The following is a 20764-nucleotide window of genomic DNA, read 5'->3' as shown; positions in this document are numbered from 1 at the left end:
GCCAACCTAATGTGGGGGAACTATACTGCCAACCTAATGTGTGGGAACTATACTGCCAACCTAATGTGTGGGAACTATACTGCCAACCTAATGTGGGGGAACTATACTGCCAACCTAATGAGTGGGAACTATACTGCTCCTAGTGTGGGGTAACTGTACTGCCAACCTAATGTGGGGGAACTATACTGCCAACCTAATGTGTGGGAACTATACTGCCAACCTAATGTGTGGGAACTATACTGCCAACCTAATGTGGGGGAACTATATTGCCAACCTAATGTGTGGGAACTATACTGCACCTAGTGTGGGGTAACTGTACTGCCAACCTAATGTGTGGGAACTATACTGCACCTAATGTGGGGGAACTGTACTGCCAACCTAATGTGGGGGAACTATACTGCCAACCTAATGTGGGGGGAACGATACTGCCAACCTAATGTGGGGGAACTGTACTGCCAACCTAATGTGGGGGAACTATACTGCACCTAATGTGGGGGAACTGTACCGCCAACCTAATGTGGGGGAACTATACTGCCAACCTAATGTGTGGGAACTATACTGCCAACCTAATGTGGGAAATTATACTGCTAACCTAATGTGGGAGAACTATACGGCCAACCTAATGTGGGGGAACTATACTGCCAACCTAATGTGGGAGGAACTGTACTGCACACCTAATGTGGAGGAACTGTACTGCCAACCTAATGTGGAGGAACTGTACTGCACACGTAATGTGGGGGAACTGTACTGCACACCTAATGTGGGGGGAACTGTACTGCACACCTAATGTGGGGGAACTGTACTGCCAACCTAATGTGGGGGGACTATACAAAAATATAAAATTGTACTATTCTGATCCCTATAACTCTTTTATTTTTCTGTATATGGGGATGTACTGCACACCTAATGTGGGGGAACTATACTGCCAACCTAATGTGGGGGAACTATACTGCCAACCTAATGTGTGGGAACTATACTGCCAACCTAATGTGTGGGAACTATACTGCCAACCTAATGTTGGGGAACTATACTGCCAACCTAATGTGTGGGAACTATACTGCACCTAGTGTGGGGTAACTGTACTGCCAACCTAATGTGGGGTAACTGTACTGCCAACCTAATGTGTGGGAACTATACTGCACCTAATGTGGGGGAACTGTACTGCCAACCTAATGTGGGGGAACTATACTGCCAACCTAATGTGGGGGGAACGATACTGCCAACCTAATGTGGGGGAACTGTACTGCCAACCTAATGTGGGGGAACTATACTGCACCTAATGTGGGGGAACTGTACCGCCAACCTAATGTGGGGGAACTATACTGCCAACCTAATGTGTGGGAACTATACTGCCAACCTAATGTGGGAAACTATACTGCTAACCTAATGTGGGAGAACTATACGGCCAACCTAATGTGGGGGAACTATACTGCCAACCTAATGTGGGAGGAACTGTACTGCACACCTAATGTGGAGGAACTGTACTGCCAACCTAATGTGGGGGAACTGTACTGCACACGTAATGTGGGGGAACTGTACTGCACACCTAATGTGGGGGGAACTGTACTGCACACCTAATGTGGGGGAACTGTACTGCCAACCTAATGTGGGGGGACTATACAAAAATATAAAATTGTACTATTCTGATCCCTATAACTCTTTTATTTTTCTGTATATGGGGATGTATAAGGGTAATTTTTTGCGCTGTGATTTGTAGTTTTTATTGGTACCATTTTTGTTTTAATGGGACTTTTCAATAGCTTTTTAGATATTTTTTATGGTTTTTGAAGTGACCAAAAATGTGAAAAATCTGGTTAGTGCACTATTATGACTTTTGGGGTCCCACTTTTGATTTTGCCTAGGGCCACGCTAAGCCTAAAACCAGCCCTGCCTGTACTGAGACATCACTTAAGCAAAAACCAATAAATTACTCCAGAACACAACTTTGTAACCCCACCTCCTCTCCTCTGTAGAAAATGTGATATATATATATATATATATTTTTTTTTTTTTTGCATCTATATTATATTGCCCTCTATCGACCTCTTTAATATGATGGCCGCGGAGTACCCTTTGCTCAGCCCTATCCATTTTGTACATTGCCCTTAATTGAGCCCTCTAGCATGATGGCCACGGAGCATTCTCCGTTTTACTGCGCATGCGCCAATGCGCTTGTTTCCGGTTGATCTCCTGTGCTTCCGTTTACTCTGTACACGCCCGCTCGCGCCTGTCACAGGGTGATGACGCAGCTGGCGTTTGTTTTTCGCATCAAGCAGGTTCCGCCCAGAGCTTCCGTCCATGTGAGTCACTTTTATGTTATTATTATGCTTATTCTATATACATTTGCACGTTTTTGATATCACCCTGTATCACTATTGACATGTTCTATGCCACTGTATGTACATTGGATTGAATATTTGTACCGATCGTGAGATCGCTTCTGTTTTTCTATGTATTATGATTCTTATGCAAATGTATGATGTAATGATGATGTCACAGTTTCCACCATATTTATACCACTACTTGTACACTGTGTGTTTGCTTGATAAAGGCTGCAGGTACGCAGCTGAAACGTTGCCTTTGAACTAGATGGAATAAACGCCACTTTTATTTTCATCTGAACTTGGAGTGCTGCAGTTTTCTTTTGGAATATATATATATTCACATATATAATTTTTTTTACCCCTTTGCCACACTTCATTTTTTTTCTCCTCACCTTCTTAAAATCATAACGCTTTCAATTTTCCACCTTACATATAAGGCCTTGTTTTTTGCACCACCAATTTTACTTTGTTATGACATCAATAATTTCACCACAAGATCTATGTCGAAACAAAAAAAAATAAAAAAGATATTTGTGGGACGAAAAATGGAAGAAAAAACCTGCCACTTTGTAAATTTTAGAACCTTCCATTTCTACCCAGTGCACTTTTTGTTAAAAATGACAGATTCTATGTATTCTGTTGGTCCATACAGTTGAAATGATATCCAACTTAGGCTTCTTTCACACTGCTGTTGTGACACAACAGTGTGATGTCCGTGGGGGAACCCGGGGAGAATAGCAGGAGGAAAATTACATCATGCAATGTTTTTTCCTCCCGCTACTCCTGTCAAAAAACAACGTCGCCCTACAGACCCCATAATAGTGAATGGCATCTGTAGGGACCCGTTGTTTCTCATTGTGCTCTGTCAAAAATAACATCTGTAAAGGCACAAACAAAAAAGTGGCTGACGGACCTTTTGCGGACCTTTTGCGGCAGTGTGAAAGGGGCCTTATATAGGTTTGATTTTGTTTTACTTTATTTGTATAAAAATTAGCACGTTTAAAATTGTCCTCTTCTGACCCCTCTAACTTTTTTATTTTACCGTATACGGGGATGTGTGAGGGCTCAATTTTTCATCATGGTTGTAGTTTAGAAACAGAGAGACTCCAGCTGTTGTTAAATTACAACTTATATCTTTGCCAGACAGCCAAAGGCCAGACAGCCAAAGCTGAAGGCTTCCTGTTTGAAAACACTGTTTTATGGGCATTTTCCCTAAGGGAGGGCACCATAAATTTACTAACCAATTTTCTGTGTGTTTTTTTCCTTATAATTTCAGATCCGTGTATGCAGAGGACTGCTTCGGATTCGGTAGACTACGTCGATGACCAGCATTTTTTTTTTTACATTAATAAAATGGTTAATGAGGGCTTGTGGGGGAGTGTTTTTTAGAATAATAGTTTTTAAAAGGTGTTATTTACTTTACAGGCTTAAGCACTACAAAACCTGTAAAGTAAATAAAAAGATAAAAAAACAACACTTTTTAAAAACATTTATTCCAAAAAAAACACTCCCCCACAAGCCCTCGTTAACTATTTTATTACTTTTAAACAAAAAAAAAAAAAACGCTGGTCATTGACGTAATCCACCGATCTTAAGAAGTACTCTGCATACTCGGATCTGAACTGAGAAGAAATAACCATGGAAAATTGGTTAGAATATTTATGGTGCCCTCCCAAAGGGAAAATGCCCATAAACCAGCGTTTCCAAACATGGAGTCTCCAGCTGTTGCTAAACCACAACTCCCATCATTTACAGACAACCTTTGGCTGTCTGGGAAAAATACAACTTGTAATTTAGAAACAGCTGGAGTCTCGCTGTTTCTAAACAACAACTCCCATCATGGGAGTTGTAGTTTAGCAACAGCTGGAGGCACTCCGTTCCTAAACTACAACTCCCGTCATGGGAGTTGTAATTTAGCAATAGCTGGTGGCACCCCATTCCTAAACTACAACTCCCGTCAAGGGGAGTTTTAGTTTAGCAACAGCTGGAGACATCTCAATTCTAAACTACAACTCCTGTCATGGGAGTTTTAGTTTAGCAACAGCTGGAGGCATCCCATTCCTAAACTACAACTCCCGTCATGGGAGTTGTAGTTTAGCAACAGCTGGAGACACCTCAATTCTAAACTACAACTCCCGTCATGGGAGTTTTAGTTTAGCAACAGCTGCAGGCACCCCGTTCCTAAACTACAACTCCTGTCATGGGAGTTGAAGTTTAGCAACAGCTGGAGGCACCAGCTGCTCACCGGCCACCCACCCACACCCACAAACGTTAGCTGTTGCAAGACTACAACTCCCAGCATTCCCTAACAGTGAGGACATGTAGACACAATGGCTAGTGGGCCAGTGGTAGTTGCGGGCGGGTGGCCGGGTTGCGGAGCTGGCTGGCTCCTACACTGTAATTTCATATTTCCTGGGTGGTGCCATGATTGTCCAGTTGGTCTCGGCCATTCACAGCACCCCCCGGGAAATATGTAATTACAGTGTAGTTTAGTATTTCTGGGAGTCGTCTGGCTCCACTGCACTGGCCCCTCATCTCCCCCCTCTGCTCATGTCCCCTGCCGTTCTCCCCCCCTCCACTCATGTCCCCTGGCGCTCTCCCATTCACCTCCACTCATGTCCCCCTCGCCCCCCCCCCTCCGCTCCTTGGCCACCCTCCCGCCTGCAACTACCAGCCGTTGCAACTATAACTCCCAGCATGTCCTCACTGAAAGGACATGCTGGGAGTTGTAATCGTAACGGTTAGCGCGCTGGTGTTAGTTGCGGGCGGGTGGCCGAGGAGCAGAGCCGGCCAGCTCCCAGGGATATGAAATTACACTGTAATTTCATATTTCCCAGCCTGGGCTGTGATTAGCCAAGACCGACCAGCCAATCACAGCCCAGGCGGGGAAATGTGAAACTACAGTGTAGTTTCATATTTCTGGGAGCCTGCCAGCTCCGCTGCCCCGTCGGCTCATCTGTCCCCCGCCGCCGCTCATCTCTTCTCCGCCGCCGCTCATCTCTTCTCCACCACCGCTCATCTCTCCTCCGCTGCCGGCCTCATCTCTCCCCCGCCGCTGCCGCTCATCTCCCCCTGCTGCCACCACTCATCTCCCCCCCGCCGCCGCTCATCTCACCGCCCCACTGCTCACCTGAGATGAGCAGCGTCGGGGAGAGATGAGCGGCGGGGGAGAGATGAGCGGGGCGGGGGGAGTTGGAGCTGGGCAGCGGCGACTTTTTAAATTTGCTCACTTATGGGAGCAGACTTGTGACTTTTTGTTAACTGAAATTTGCTTAGATAGGCTGTTTGTAACTTTCTGCTTACCCACAAAAGTTTTTTAGTGCTTAGACACATGTGCGACTTTTGTAAGCAAAAAAAAAAAAAAAAGGCTCTAAATACCTTGATAAATGTCCCCCATAGGGATTTGACAAACCAAAAGAAATATCATAATGTTAACATCAACTGCTAGAATTTTTCCAGTGAAAGAAAATATACTATTGTAGTATAATTTCTTAGTTTTACTTGCAGTAGCCAAAAAGGCTTACAAGTTACTAGTCATGACTGTCTGCATAAATTATATACTCCTTGTAATACGTAATATATTAAAGGGCAGGGGGAATAAATGATCAAATGGTCCTGCCTATATGAGTCTCTTTAAAATTAGCATCTTTGGCTAATTTTTGGCACATCTCAACCAAAAGCTGTCGATCTGCCATGTTAAACTTGGTATGCAATGCATCAAAAAAAAATGATGAGTGTCATTTGGTTTAATGCAGACAAAAATGTTGCACATAATTTTATTTAATCCCTTAACTTTCCTAACCTCCTATATCTGCATTGTGGCCAGAACAAAAGTTGTCTATTGTACATTGTTCATTCACACACATTTTGGCAAATTACAAAATGAGTCACTGACATACAGTATTCATTCTGTTACATAACATTGATATCCTGCTATGCACTCTGCTCTGGTATCTAAAGAACAGCAAGGTCATGACCTGACACAGATGCAGAATCTCTCATCTTCTATTAAATGGTTACTGTCACTCCCTTCATTTGATAGCCTTTGTGACTTTATTTTTATGATACTTGGAAATCATTTTATTTACAAAAAAAAAAACTTCTTATATGAGAATTAAACCCAACAGTCTTGGCCACTTGGTGTCTGAGTCCCCTGCAATCTGCTGTCCATTGCCTGTTGTTAATCTCAATGGGGGACATGTATCAAAGATTTTACCCCTGTTTTGTGTGTATTTTTTTGCGCAATTTTTTTGCGCACGTTTTGGTGCCATCTATAGTACACATGGATTTATTAACTGCGTACTTTTTTTTTACACCAAAAATTTTGCCGCAAAAGCTGTTTTTTTGGCGCAAATATAAGCCATCTTGGACTTAACGTAGCAAGATGCTCTAAATCATTGATTCTATTTTCCAAAGAGTGGATTGAGGAGATTACTATATTTACCCGCAATTTATGAAGCTCATTGCACTTGTTTGATAAATTTTGCGCTTCTGCACATAATTTAGAATTCGGGAAAAGGGGTAAAATGCTTCTACCATACACAAATAATGATACATGTCCCCCAATCTGCCTCTAATAAGAGAGAGTTATCAGGATGGAACACAGATGTGGGGACAGGGCTTACTTAGCTACTGCTATTCACAGGAGAGAACCTTAGATGTGTATCTGCAATTTGTGAGCCTGCCATCTACAGTATGTACTACTCAATGTACACAGTGGTTCCTCCTGAATGCAATCTCCCCCACACCCTCACTATGGTCTTCAGGCTTATCATCATCATTATTAGCAGTGGTGCTGCTGTTTCTTCCATTTCTGTTTACATGGCTCCTTGCAAACCTCTGGTTCATACACTGATACAATAGATACACACAGGGGTTTACATATCTGAACAAAGATTTGAAAAAACATTTACAATATGTGGCTTTGTAATATTTTCCATTGGTAGATACATATTGTTTGCTTGTTAGTACATACTATTTTCTACATTTACATAGCAGATACATAAGAGAACACCTATAGATTAATGTATAGTTTCACCTGGAACTGAGTGGATAAATAATTGAAAAAATATTTACATGGAAGAAGATGACAGGTCACACTACTAAACTTGCTTTTTATTCTATAAAAATCCAGGCATGATAACAGGATTTACCAAAGGCCCTAGCAAGCTTACACTAATCAGTGATTTTCACACATTTTAACTGTTTTTGCAGCAATTTTCCAGAATGATTTGCTGATTTTGTACGTTTGCCCACTGACAAATGATCACTCTATTATTTTAATAGTAGGTTTGTTTGAACAGTAAGGCTAGGTTTCTACACAGGTTTTTTTTTCTGGCAGTTTTTGGAAAAATGCCACTGAAGTTTCTGAGCCAAAGCCAGAAGTGTATTCAACAGGGTTGTCAAATATAAAAGGAAGAACTTCTACTTCTTCCTTATGGATCAACTTCTGACTTTGGCTCAAAAACTTTAGTGACAGTTATCCAAAAAAACATTGGAATAAAACCTGTGTGGAAACCTAGCCTAAGAGACAGATTAAAAGCAAAAAACAAAAAAACAAAACAAAAAAAACAGTCGAGAAAAACACATTTCAAATAAGTTTTGAACTGATTTGCATTTTACTCTGTGAAATAAGTATTCTGATTTTTTTTAAGAGAGTGCTCCTAATCTCAGCTTGCTACCTGTATAAAAGACACCTGTCTGAAAAAAAGCAATCAATCAGAAACCAAACTCTCCACCATGGCCAAGACCAAAATGCTGTTCAAGGATGTTGGGGACTAGATTGTAGATCTACACAAGGCTGGAATGGGCTACATGACCAGCTTGGAGAGAAGTTTACAAGTGTTATAAGTTGTTGCAAAGACAAAATTCTTTCAAACATTATCCTCTCTGTGTGAACATGAACTAGAAGCAGGAAGAGTGGCTTGACTGTAGACCTAAGTATAAGACATGCGGCCTAGGTGTAGATATGCCTTTTAAAGCAGGCGCTATTATCCAATGCCTTAGCGTATGCATCAAATGAAAGAGGTACTCCCCTGGAAAAAATTTTTTTTAAATCAACTGGTGCCAGAAAGTTAAACAATTTGTAAATTGCTTCTATTAAAAAATCTTAATCCTTCCAGTACTTATCAGCTGTTGTATGCTTCACAGGAAGTTCTTTTCTTTTTGAATTTCCCTTCTGTCTGACCACAGTGCTCTCTGCTGACACCTCTGTCCAGAGCAGGATAGGTTTGCTATGAGGATTTGCTCCTACACTGGACAGTTCCTAAAATAGACAGGGGTGTCAGCAGAGAGCACTGTGGTCAGACAGAAAGGAAATTCAAAAAGAAAAGAACTTCCTGTAGATCATACAGCAGCTGATAAGTACAGGAAGGTTTAAGATTTTTTAATAGAAGTAATTTACAAATCGATTTAACTTTCTGGCACCAGTTGATTTAAATATTTTTTTTCCAGGGGAGTACCTCTTTAAGAGCAATGAACATAAATACATTTGCAAATCTTTCAAGTACCTGATACACATATTATGCATGAAGCAAACCTTTAGAATCACAACTGCCCAACAACTTTCTTAGACTAGTTGCTGGGATACCACAACCTGATTGGAGGATAAATCTGTTGGGATGATAAAAAAAAAGGATCAGTGTGACAATATGTAGACAGTGCCGGTGACAATCCTATACTTTTTTTTTCAGTTTACTACATTTTTCAGATACGGACTCCAACAAGCAGAGGTGTAACAATCCTTCCTGTGGGACTGTGATGTGCCCACAGGAAGAAGGGGGTCCGCCTGGGGTCCTGGGAAAAAGCTCTGTATCCCTGGGTGAGCAAAGCACTCAACTGCATGTGCATCCTTAGGATGCACACGCAGTTGTTTATGTACGCCATGACGGGAGACAGTGCCAGTAGCTTCACATCCCATCACTTGAAAGGTTGTAATTATTGGCTGCTGTAATTTGTAGTGAAGGCTGCTTCACCATGCTGCCTGCTCTTGGAGCTCTTTTTTAAATCCAAATCCTCTGCCAGTAGCTGGGGATTCAGATTTTTCCTAACAGCCCCCAACCCTGGTACCCCAACCCAGCTGCGAGGACCCTAACCCAGCTGCTTAGGTAGCCTTCTGCTATCGCCAGCCTTGGTTACGGCCCTGCTAACAAGCCTGGCTGGAGTTCCTCTTTTAACTTTCTATTAAAAGCAGCTATAGGAGTTGTGCCCAACACAGCCGAGAGGGGAATTGCTTGCTCTTTTATTTCTTGATATATGTACTGGTTGATTTATGAAGTGCTATTACTTTTGTAGTTTTTTTTCTGCAAACATTTCTTTCTCCTAGTTATGTTCTTTCTTAGTTCCACCTGAATTGAAAAATAAACTTGGATAGAAAAACCCTGAATGTGCTCAGAAGTGTACTCTGATTCAGTAAACATCTTGTTTACTTAGGTGGTTTATATCTTTGCGTAAAATGACTATTACAGTATTGATTGTAACAAAAATTGCCTTGTTCATGTATACATATATTCATTCATTGTGCACTAGAAGGCAACTTTTTTGGTTGGATTCTCATAGCATTATAGCCTTGAAGTATGCTGAAATTTTTTATTGTAGCAGCGAGAAGCGTAATCGCCAGGTGTTGGGAGACGCCTGTGGGACCATCACTAGTGGAATGGTTTGAAGAAGTGCAGTTCATTATGAGAGCGGAGGAACAATTGTCGTAGGTATGTGGCAGCTCTGAAGGTTTTTGGAAAGTGTGGGGAGAGTGGATAATGCTTATGGAATCACCGGGATTCCTGAGTCTTATAGGTCTTTAGGCGGGTGGACGAGGGGAGAGAGATGTGATTGCTGATATTTTTCCTGTTTCTGTTCTGCCCCCCCCCCCCCCTTTTTTTATTGTTCTTTCTCGCCTTTTTTGTTTTGTTTTGTGTAAAGGGTTATAGGTAATGCAGGGATAGTAATGGGTAGATGTAAGGTGTCAAAGATTAGTGTATTTGGCACTTGAGCATTTGTGTGTATTATGTTTTGCATGTTTACTGATATGTATTGGAAAAAATCTTAATAAAATAATAGTAAATCTATAACCTTGAAGATAAGTGGTGGAGACTATACAAGACAAAACTTTAAATCTGTGGAGAGTATTTATAGCAGCAGAAGACAGTGAGCTCACCATGTATTCCAAAACTTAGTGCTCTGTTGACCCAGGAATGTGCATAACAAGAAGTAACTAACATCTGCATGTTTAAGTACCTTTTTGGCTTAAGACATGGATCCGGAATACATAGATCTTAGAGGCACACACAACAACATTGTGCGTATCTATAAAAAAATATTTTTTTAAAGGCATTCTTTAGAGCATGACTTATTACAGAGCTCTTCTGGCCTGGTTGTTACGCCGAGCGCTCCGGGTCCCCGCTCCTCCCCGGAGCGCTCGCTTCACTCCCTCCGCTGCAGCGCTCCGGTCACGTCCTCTGACCCGGGGCGCTGCGATCCTGCTGCCAGCCGGGATGCGATTCGCGATGCGGGTAGCGCCCGCTCGCGATGCGCACCCCGGCTCCCCTACCTGACTCGCTCCCCGTCTGTTCTGTCCCGGCGCGCGCGGCCCCGCTCCCTAGGGCGCGCGCGCGCCGGGTCTCTGCGATTTAAAGGGCCACTGCGCCGCTGATTGGCGCAGTGGTTCCAATTAGGGTTTTCACCTGTGCACTTCCCTATATTACCTCACTTCCCTTGCACTCCCTTGCCGGATCTTGTTGCCTTAGTGCCAGTGAAAGCGTTCCTTGTGTATTCCTTGCCTGTGTTTCCAGACCTTCTGCCGTTGCCCCTGACTACGATCCTTGCTGCCTGCCCCGACCTTCTGCTACGTCCGACCTTGCTTCTGCCTACTCCCTTGTACCGCGCCTATCTTCAGCAGCCAGAGAGGTTGAGCCGTTGCTAGTGGATACGACCTGGTCACTACCGCCGCAGCAAGACCATCCCGCTTTGCGGCGGGCTCTGGTGAATACCAGTAGTGACTTAGAACCGGTCCACTAGCACGGTCCACGCCAATCCCTCTCTGGCACAGAGGATCCACCTCCTGCCAGCCGGCATCGTGACAGTAGATCCGGCCAGGGATCCCGCTGAAGTTCCTCTGCCAGTTGTCGCTGACCTCTCCACGGTGGTCGCCCAGCAGTCACAACAGATAGCGCAACAAGGCCAACAGCTGTCTCAACTGACCGTTATGCTACAACAGTTGCTACCACAGCTTCAGCAGTCATCTCCTCCGCCAGCTCCTGCACCTCCTCCGCAGCGAGTGGCCGCTCCTGGGATACGCTTATCCTTGCCGGATAAATTTGATGGGGACTCTAAGTTTTGCCGTGGCTTTCTTTCCCAATGTTCCCTGCATCTGGAGATGATGTCGGACCTGTTTCCCACTGAAAGGTCTAAGGTGGCTTTCGTAGTCAGTCTTCTGTCCGGAAAAGCCCTGTCATGGGCCACACCGCTCTGGGACCGCAATGACCCCGTCACTGCCTCTGTACACTCCTTCTTCTCGGAAATCCGAAGTGTCTTTGAGGAACCTGCCCGAGCCTCTTCTGCTGAGACTGCCCTGTTGAACCTGGTCCAGGGTAATTCTTCCGTTGGCGAGTATGCCGTACAATTCCGTACACTTGCTTCAGAATTGTCCTGGAATAATGAGGCCCTCTGCGCGACCTTCAAAAAAGGCCTATCCAGCAACATTAAAGATGTTCTGGCCGCACGAGAAATTCCTGCTAATCTACATGAACTTATTCACCTAGCCACTCGCATTGACATGCGTTTTTCTGAAAGACGTCAGGAACTCCGCCAAGATATGGACTCTGTTCGCACGAGGCGTTTCGTCTCCTCGGCTCCTCTCTCCTCTGGTCCCCTGCAATCTGTTCCTGTGCCTCCCGCCGTGGAGGCTATGCAGGTCGACCGGTCTCGCCTGACACCTCAAGAGAGGACACGACGCCGTATGGAGAACCTCTGCCTGTACTGTGCTAGTACCGAACACTTCCTGAGGGATTGTCCTATCCGTCCTCCCCGCCTGGAAAGACGTACGCTGACTCCGCACAAAGGTGAGACAGTCCTTGATGTCTACTCTGCTTCTCCACGTCTTACTGTGCCTGTGCGGATGTCTGCCTCTGCCTTCTCCTTCTCTACAGTGGCCTTCTTGGACTCTGGATCTGCAGGAAATTTTATTTTGGCCTCTCTCGTCAACAGGTTCAACATCCCAGTGACCAGTCTCGCCAGACCCCTCTACATCAATTGTGTAAATAATGAAAGATTGGACTGTACCATACGTTTCCGCACGGAGCCCCTTCTTATGAGCATCGGATCTCATCATGAGAGGATTGAACTTTTGGTCCTCCCCAATTGCACCTCGGAGATTCTCCTTGGACTTCCCTGGCTTCAACTTCATTCCCCAACCCTGGATTGGTCCACTGGGGAGATCAAGAGTTGGGGGTCCTCTTGTTCCAAGAACTGTCTAAAACCGGTTCCTAGTAACCCTTGCCGTAACTCTGTGGTTCCTCCAGTAACCGGTCTCCCTAAGGCCTATATGGACTTCGCGGATGTTTTCTGCAAAAAACAAGCTGAGACTCTACCTCCTCACAGGCCTTATGATTGCCCTATCGACCTCCTCCCGGGTACTACTCCACCCCGGGGCAGAATTTATCCTCTCTCTGCCCCAGAGACTCTTGCCATGTCCGAATACGTCCAGGAGAATCTAAAAAAGGGCTTTATCCGTAAATCCTCCTCTCCTGCCGGAGCCGGATTTTTCTTTGTGTCCAAAAAAGATGGCTCCCTACGTCCTTGCATTGACTACCGCGGTCTTAATAAAATCACGGTTAAGAACCGCTACCCCTTACCCCTCATCTCTGAACTCTTTGATCGCCTCCAAGGTGCCCACATCTTCACTAAATTGGACTTAAGAGGCGCCTATAACCTCATCCGCATCAGAGAGGGGGACGAGTGGAAAACGGCATTTAACACCAGAGATGGACACTTTGAGTATCTGGTCATGCCCTTTGGACTGTGCAATGCCCCTGCCGTCTTCCAAGACTTTGTCAATGAAATTTTTCGTGATCTGTTATACTCCTGTGTTGTGGTATATCTGGACGATATCCTAATTTTTTCTGCCAATCTAGAAGAACACCGCCAGCATGTCCGTATGGTTCTTCAGAGACTTCGTGACAACCAACTCTATGCCAAAATTGAGAAATGTCTGTTTGAATGCCAATCTCTTCCTTTTCTAGGATATTTGGTCTCTGGCCAGGGACTACAGATGGATCCAGACAAACTCTCTGCCGTCTTAAATTGGCCACGCCCCTCCGGACTCCGTGCTATCCAACGCTTTTTGGGGTTCGCCAATTATTACAGGCAATTTATTCCACATTTTTCTACCATTGTGGCTCCTATCGTGGCTTTAACCAAGAAAAATGCTGATCCCAAGTCCTGGCCTCCTCAAGCAGAAGACTCCTTTAAACGACTCAAGTCTGCCTTTTCTTCGGCTCCCGTGCTCTCCAGACCTGACCCTTCCAAACCCTTCCTATTGGAGGTTGATGCCTCCTCAGTAGGAGCTGGAGCTGTTCTTCTACAAAAAAATCCTTCCGGGCATGCTGTCACTTGTGGTTTTTTCTCTAGGACCTTCTCTCCAGCGGAGAGGAACTACTCCATCGGGGATCGAGAGCTTCTAGCCATTAAATTAGCACTTGAGGAATGGAGGCATCTGCTGGAGGGATCAAGATTTCCTGTTATTATCTACACCGACCACAAGAACCTCTCCTACCTCCAGTCGGCCCAACGGCTGAATCCTCGCCAGGCCCGGTGGTCTCTGTTCTTTGCCCGATTTAATTTTGAGATTCACTTTCGTCCTGCCGATAAGAACATTAGGGCCGATGCTCTCTCTCGTTCCTCGGATGCCTCAGAAGTTGATCTCCCTCCGCAACACATCATTCCACCTGACTGCCTGATCTCCACTTCTCCTGCCTCCATCAGGCAGACTCCTCCAGGAAAGACCTTTGTTTCTCCACGCCAACGCCTCGGAATCCTCAAATGGGGTCACTCCTCCCATCTCGCAGGTCATGCGGGCATCAAGAAATCTGTGCAACTCATCTCCCGCTTCTATTGGTGGCCGACTCTGGAGACGGATGTTGGGGACTTTGTGCGAGCCTGCACTATCTGTGCCCGGGATAAGACTCCTCGCCAGAAGCCCGCTGGTTTTCTTCATCCTCTGCCTGTCCCCGAACAGCCTTGGTCTCTGATTGGTATGGATTTTATTACTGATTTACCCCCTTCCCGTGGCAACACCGTTATTTGGGTGGTCGTTGATCGATTCTCCAAAATGGCACATTTCATCCCTCTTCCTGGTCTTCCTTCTGCGCCTCAGTTGGCTAAACAATTTTTTGTACACATTTTTCGTCTTCACGGGTTGCCTACGCAGATTGTCTCGGATAGAGGGGTCCAATTCGTGTCTAAATTCTGGAGGGCTCTCTGTAAACAACTCAAGATTAAATTAAATTTTTCCTCTGCATATCATCCCCAGTCCAATGGACAAGTAGAAAGAATTAACCAGATCCTGGGTGATTATTTGCGACATTTTGTTTCCTCCCGCCAGGATGACTGGGCAGATCTCCTTCCATGGGCCGAATTTTCGTATAACTTCAGGGTCTCTGAATCTTCCTCCAAATCCCCATTTTTCGTGGTGTACGGCCGTCACCCTCTTCCCCCCCTCCCTACCCCCTTGCCCTCTGGTCTGCCCGCTGTGGATGAAATTTCTCGTGACCTTTCCATTATATGGAGAGAGACCCAAAATTCTCTCTTACAGGCTTCTTCACGCATGAAGAGGTTCGCGGATAAGAAAAGAAGAGCTCCCCCCGTTTTTTCCCCTGGAGACAAGGTATGGCTCTCCGCTAAATATGTCCGCTTCCGTGTCCCTAGCTACAAGTTGGGACCACGCTATCTTGGTCCTTTCAAAATTTTGTGTCAAATTAATCCTGTCTCTTATAAACTTCTTCTTCCTCCTTCTCTTCGTATCCCTAATGCCTTTCACGTCTCTCTTCTCAAACCACTCATCCTCAACCGTTTTTCTCCCAAATCTGTTCCTCCCACTCCTGTTTCCGGCTCCTCGGACGTCTTCTCGGTCAAGGAAATTTTGGCTGCCAAAAAGGTCAGAGGAAAAAATTTTTTTTTAGTAGACTGGGAGGGTTGTGGTCCTGAAGAGAGATCCTGGGAACCTGAGGACAACATCCTTGACAAAAGTCTGCTCCTCAGGTTCTCAGGCTCCAAGAAGAGGGGGAGACCCAAGGGGGGGGGTACTGTTACGCCGAGCGCTCCGGGTCCCCGCTCCTCCCCGGAGCGCTCGCTTCACTCCCTCCGCTGCAGCGCTCCGGTCACGTCCTCTGACCCGGGGCGCTGCGATCCTGCTGCCAGCCGGGATGCGATTCGCGATGCGGGTAGCGCCCGCTCGCGATGCGCACCCCGGCTCCCCTACCTGACTCGCTCCCCGTCTGTTCTGTCCCGGCGCGCGCGGCCCCGCTCCCTAGGGCGCGCGCGCGCCGGGTCTCTGCGATTTAAAGGGCCACTGCGCCGCTGATTGGCGCAGTGGTTCCAATTAGGGTTTTCACCTGTGCACTTCCCTATATTACCTCACTTCCCTTGCACTCCCTTGCCGGATCTTGTTGCCTTAGTGCCAGTGAAAGCGTTCCTTGTGTATTCCTTGCCTGTGTTTCCAGACCTTCTGCCGTTGCCCCTGACTACGATCCTTGCTGCCTGCCCCGACCTTCTGCTACGTCCGACCTTGCTTCTGCCTACTCCCTTGTACCGCGCCTATCTTCAGCAGCCAGAGAGGTTGAGCCGTTGCTAGTGGATACGACCTGGTCACTACCGCCGCAGCAAGACCATCCCGCTTTGCGGCGGGCTCTGGTGAATACCAGTAGTGACTTAGAACCGGTCCACTAGCACGGTCCACGCCAATCCCTCTCTGGCACAGAGGATCCACCTCCTGCCAGCCGGCATCGTGACACTGGTGCATTGAATATTGGAATTTTAGCCTAAGCAGTGCTAGATGTCATCTCCTAGGGTGTTTTCTGTATTTTTAGTAAAGATAGAGACCTGTTCTCACTGTCTAATTCCTAGATAAAATGAATATATAAGCCTTAATGAGTTAGTAATATGTAGTACCAAACTGATATTAAAAGAAAATTCGTAGTAGGTTATTAAGGCATGGCCGTGGTTTTACATTTTCTAGTTGGGTCTTACAGTAGTTTTTATTAACTAAGTGGTCCTTACACTAATACTATACCTTTTGTATTTTAAACCCCACTACAAGCAGATAGTAAGTAAAATCAAGCAGATGAATAAAATATATCAGGCAGCATGGAGTTTGTTTTAGAGGATGTTACTAATCTGGATAGACAATTTGAAAGCTGCATTCACTTTGCCTTGTCCTCTGATTCACTGCCCTCTTATTCACATCCTAGCAACGCTATTTACTGTGGATTCTTGACAAACAAATGGAGACATTGTGCAATTGTTGCCTTTTTAACACACTGTAAGTATCCTTTTCATTAAGGATTGTGAAGACAGAAAAGGGAGACATTTTTCATTTTTGCAGATGACTCTAAACAAGGTATTTAACATAGAAGTGGACATTGCTGAACTACAGATTGACTAAGAAAGTGCAGTAGGGAAAAAGCCAATTAAATGTAATGAAGAAACATTAAAGTTTATGGCTCACGCCAAATAACAGAAAAGTTTGGTAAAACTGAGACAAAAAATTATTTGACTATTCTTTCTGCGGACACCAGAATCATAAATTCTGCAGCAAAAACATCTAGCATGGAAAAAGTGCTGAGTTTACAATGTAGCAATAGATATAGATACAGTGGGGCAAAAAAGTATTTAGTCAGCCACCAATTGTGCAAGTTCTCCCACTTTAAAAGATGAGAGAGGCCTGTAATTTTCATCATAGGTACACTTCAACTATGAGAGACAGAATGGGGGGGAAGAATACAGGGAATCACATTGTAGGATTTCTAATGAGTTAATTGGTAAATTCCTCGGTAAAATAAGTACCGTATATCCCGGCGTATGAGACGACTTTTTAACCCCGAATTTTCTTCTGAAAAGTCGGGGGTCGTCTTATACGCCGGGTACTGGGGTCCGGCATAGGAATACCTATGATTATCTGCCAGGCCCGGCTCCCGTGTGCGGCTGCAGGCGGGGGCCGGCCATAGCATGTAAAAACTAATTACTGATACTAAAAACCAGGGGGCCTCCAGCTGTTGTGAAACTACAACTCCCAGCATGCCCGGACCGGCAAAGGCTGTCCGGGCATGCTGGGAGTTGTAGTTTCACAACAGCTGGAGGCCCCCTGGTTTTTAGTAGACAGTATTAGTTTTTACATGGTATGGCCAGCCCCCGCCTGCAGCCCCACACGGGAGCCAGGCCGGACACATAAAAATAAGTATTCCTATCCCGGACAGCCATGTGTCCGCCGGTCACTTACCATTCCCTGGCCAACGCGCGTTCTCCTGCGATGATCCTCCGGTCCTCCGCCTCTATGGTTGTACGTCAGTGACGTCCCATGCGTACAACCATAGAGACGCAGGTGGACCAGGAGGACCGCAGGATCATCGCAGGAGAACGCGCGTTGGCCAGGGAATGGTAAGTGACCGGCGGCGCGTTATCTTCTTCAGTGTTCCGGTCACCGCTCCCCCGGTACTGGCACCTCCTGCTATGGTCCATAAGCCATAGCAGTAGATGTGACCCCGGGCCGGAGGAGCGGTGACCGGAACACTGTGGGGGCAGTACAGACATACAGCCTCCAGCCATACACTTTATATGGCTGGAGGCTGATGCTGTATGTGCCTTGGGGGGGGAGCTGACAACCTAATGTGGGGGGAGCTGCCTACTATTATGGGGGGAGCTGCCTACTATTATAGGGGGAGCTGCCTACTATTATGGGGGGAGCTGCCTACTATTATAGGGGGAGCTGCCTACCATTATAGGGGGAGCTGCCTACTATTATGGGGGGAGCTGCCTACTATTATAGGGGGAGCTGCCTACTATTATGGGGGGAGCTGCCTAAAATTATAGGGGGAGCTGCCTACTATTATAGGGGGAGCTGAGCTGCCTACTATTATGGGGGGAGCTGCCTACAATTATGGGGGGGGGGGCTGCCTACTATTATAGGGGAGCTGCCTACTATTATGGGGGGGAGCTGCCTACTATTATGGGGGGGGGGGGGAGCTGCCTACTATTATAGGGGGAGCTGCCTACTATTATGGGGGGAGCTGCCTACTATTATGGGGGGAGCTGCCTACTATTATGGGGGAGAGCTGCCTACTATTATGGGGGGGGGAGCTGCCTACTATTATGGGGGGAGCTGCCTACTATTATGGGGGGAGCTGCCTACTAATGTGGGGGAACTCCCGACCTAATGTTGGGGAGCGGGGAGCTGGCAATCTAATGTGGGGGAACTGGCAACCTAATGTGGGGGAACATGCTGCCTACCTAATGTGGGGGGGGGGAACTATACTGCCTACCTAATGTGGGGGGGGGGACTATACTGCCTACCTAATGTGGGGGGAACTATACTGCCAACCTAATGTGGGGGAACATGCTGCCTACTAATGTGGGGGAACATGCTGCCTACCTAATGTGGGGGAACTACAAGGTACTGTACATCGCGGTAGGAGGGGTAGTCTTATACAGCAAGTATTTCCCAAACTCTACATTTTAACTGTAAAAGTTGGGTGTCGTCTTATACACCCAGTCGTCTTATACGCCGGCATATACGGTATTTGGTCACCTACAAACAAGCAAGATTTCTGGCTCTCACAGACCTGTGACTTCTTCTTTAAGAGTCTCCTCTGTCCTCCACTCCTTACTTGTATTAATGGCACCTGTTTGAACTTGTTATCAGTATAAAAGACACCTGTCCACAACCTCAAACAGTCACACTCCAAACTCCACTATGGCCAAGACCAAAGAGCTGTCCAAGGACACCAGAAACAAAATTGTAGACCTGCACCAGGCTGGGAAGACTGAATCTGCAATAGGCAAGCAGCTTGGTGTGGAGAAATCAATTATTAGAAAATGGAAGACATACAAGACCACTGATAATCTCCCTTGATCTGGGGCTCCACACAAGATCTCACCCCGTGGTGTCAAAATGATCACAAGAACGGTGAGCAAAAATCCCAGAACCACATGGGGGGAACTAATGAATGACCTGCAGAGAGCTGGGACCAAAGTAACAAAGGCTACCATCAGTAACACACTATGCTGTCAGGGACTCAAATCATGCAGTGCCATACGTGTCCCCCATCTTAAGCCAACACATGTGCGGGGCCATCTGAAGTTTGCTAGAGAGCATTTGGTTGATCCAGAAGAGGATTGGAAGAATGTCATATGGTCAGATGAAAATAACAAAGAACTTTTTGGTAAAAACTTAACTCATCGTGCTTGGAGGACAAAGAATGCTGAGTTGCATCCAAAGAACACCATACCAACTGTGAAGTATGGGGGTGGAAACATCCAGCTTTGGGGCTGTTTTTCTGCAAAAGGACCAGGAAGACTGATCTGTGTAAAAGAAAGAATGAAAGGGCCAATTTTGAGTGAAAACTTCCTTCCATCAGCAAGGGCATTGAAGAAGAAACGTGGCTGGGTCTTTCAGCATAACAATGATCCCAAACACATTGCTTGGGCAGCGAAGGCATGGCTTTGCAAGAAGCATTTCAAAGTCCTGGAGTGGCCTAGCCAGTCTCCAGATCTCAACCCAATAGAAAAGCTTTGAAGGGAGTTGAAAGTACGTGTTGCCCAGCGACAGCCCCAAAATATCACTGCCCTTGAGGAGATCTGCATGAAGGAATGGGCCAAAATACCAGCAACAGTGTGTAAAAACCTTGTGAAGACTTACAGAAAATGTTTGACCTCTGTCATTGCCAACAAAGGGTATATAACAAAGTATTGAGATGAACTTTTGTTATTGACCAAATACTTATTTTCCACCATAATTTGCGAATAAATTCTTTGAAAATCAGACAATGTGATTTTATGGATTTTTTTTTCTCATGTCTCTCATAGTTGAGGTATACCTATTATGAAAATTACAGGCCTCTCACCTTTTTAAGTGGGAGAACTTGCACAATTGGTGGCTGACTAAATACTTTTTTGCCCCACTGTACATAAGTGCAAAAAATATAGATATTTAAGTGCAATAGATATAGATATATAAGTGGTGCCAACAAGCAGTGGGGATCAGCCTGTCAGTGCTCAGACCACACTCCACACACTGCATCAAATTGATCTGCATGGTTGTCTCTCAGAAGGAAGCCTCTCCTAAAGATGAAACACATTAAAGCCTGCAAGCAGTTTGCTGAAGACAAGTAGACTAAGGACATGGATTACTGGAAACATTTCCTGTGGTCTGATGAGACCAAGATAAACTTATCTGG

This window comes from Hyla sarda, chromosome 1, assembly GCF_029499605.1.
Source record: "Hyla sarda isolate aHylSar1 chromosome 1, aHylSar1.hap1, whole genome shotgun sequence".
Lineage (NCBI taxonomy): Eukaryota > Metazoa > Chordata > Amphibia > Anura > Hylidae > Hyla > Hyla sarda.
The sequence above is the reverse complement of the archived record's forward strand: the minus strand, read 5'-3'. Positions refer to the sequence as shown.